Source organism: Bison bison, unplaced genomic scaffold, assembly GCF_000754665.1.
Source record: "Bison bison bison isolate TAMUID 2011002044 unplaced genomic scaffold, Bison_UMD1.0 scf7180017864336, whole genome shotgun sequence".
Taxonomy (NCBI): Eukaryota; Metazoa; Chordata; class Mammalia; order Artiodactyla; family Bovidae; genus Bison; species Bison bison.
Window position 1 is genome coordinate 1,463,401 of NW_011494908.1, and position 1,175 is coordinate 1,464,575.

Genomic DNA, 1,175 nt, shown 5'->3' on the forward strand with positions numbered 1-1,175 from the left:
ATCCCCAGAGTTGGCCGGGCTGCCTGCTAGACCCAGCCCGGGAGCTGGCAGAGCCCACAAGCAGCCTAGAGGGGAAGGAGGTTGAATGGAAGGGCCAGAGCTACCCAAAGGATCAGACATCATGGTCCGAGAAGGAGACTGCTGGTTCGCATAGGGCAGCATGCACAAAACACTGGGTACTTAGCACGGGCTCATGGGTGCATGAGGCTGTGAATTGCAGCAGCAAGAGGGTACCAGCCCCGGGTACAGACAGGAGCCCTGCAGGTCTGGACTGAGAAGCCCCAGCTTGGGCAGCCCCTCCTTGGTTCACAGGCTCTGTGTTTTGTTGCGTTGCTAAGTCCTGTCTGACTCTTTGAGACCCCCATAGACTGCAGCACACTAGGCTTCTCTGTCCTTCACTATCTCCCAGGGGTCTGCTCAAACTCATGTCCGTTGAGTCAGTGATGCCATCCAACCATCTCATCCTCTGTCGCCCTCTTCTCCCGCCTTCAATCTTTCCCAGCATTGGGGTCTTCTTCAATGAGTGAGCTGTTCACATCACATGGCTGAAGTACTGGCGCTCCAGCTTCAGCATCAGTCCCTCCGATGAATATTCAGGGCTGATTTCCTTTAGGATGGACTGGTTGGATCTCCTTGGTTCTGTCCCCTGCTCTAATCACCCGGCACACACAGCAAACTAGGGTCCCCCAGGCAAAAAGCGTCAGGTGGAGTCACAGCTCCCCAAGCTGAGGAATGCCCAAGCCCTGGCTGGGAGGGAAGGAGGAGGCTGGTCTGCGGGACCCCCTGGAATGGGTGCTGGGACTGGGGTCCTGTCTTATCGGGGGCGCTGGCCCCGGGCGGGAGTTTAGAGGCAGATCTCAGCCTGGCGCCTCCTCTTAGAAACCTCAGGGGAACTGCACGGACCGCAGTTCATAAGGGCCCGGCTAACACTAGGTCGGGGGGAGGGGGTGGCGGGCAACTCGCTCCCAGGGGTCAAGTTCAGGGCCCGGCACTCAAACGTAGTGCGAGCTGGGGAGGGGCGACGAACCCTGGGGGTCTCGAAGCTGGAGCCCCATCAAATCCACTCCGCACCCGCCATCCGGGGGGACCCCGCGGAGGAAGAAGCGGCTGCAGGGAGCGGGGCAGAGAGGGGCGGAGGCCTTGGCGCCGGCACTGAAGGAGTTACGCTTTCAAAC

At 60.1% G+C, this 1,175-nt stretch overlaps 1 protein-coding gene across 1 annotated transcript in view; it reads right to left on the reverse strand.

Annotated features, from left to right (window-relative positions):
• The window catches only part of XKR5 (XK, Kell blood group complex subunit-related family, member 5), a 19,042-nt gene that overhangs the window by 17,117 nt on the left and 750 nt on the right, over positions 1-1,175 (reverse strand).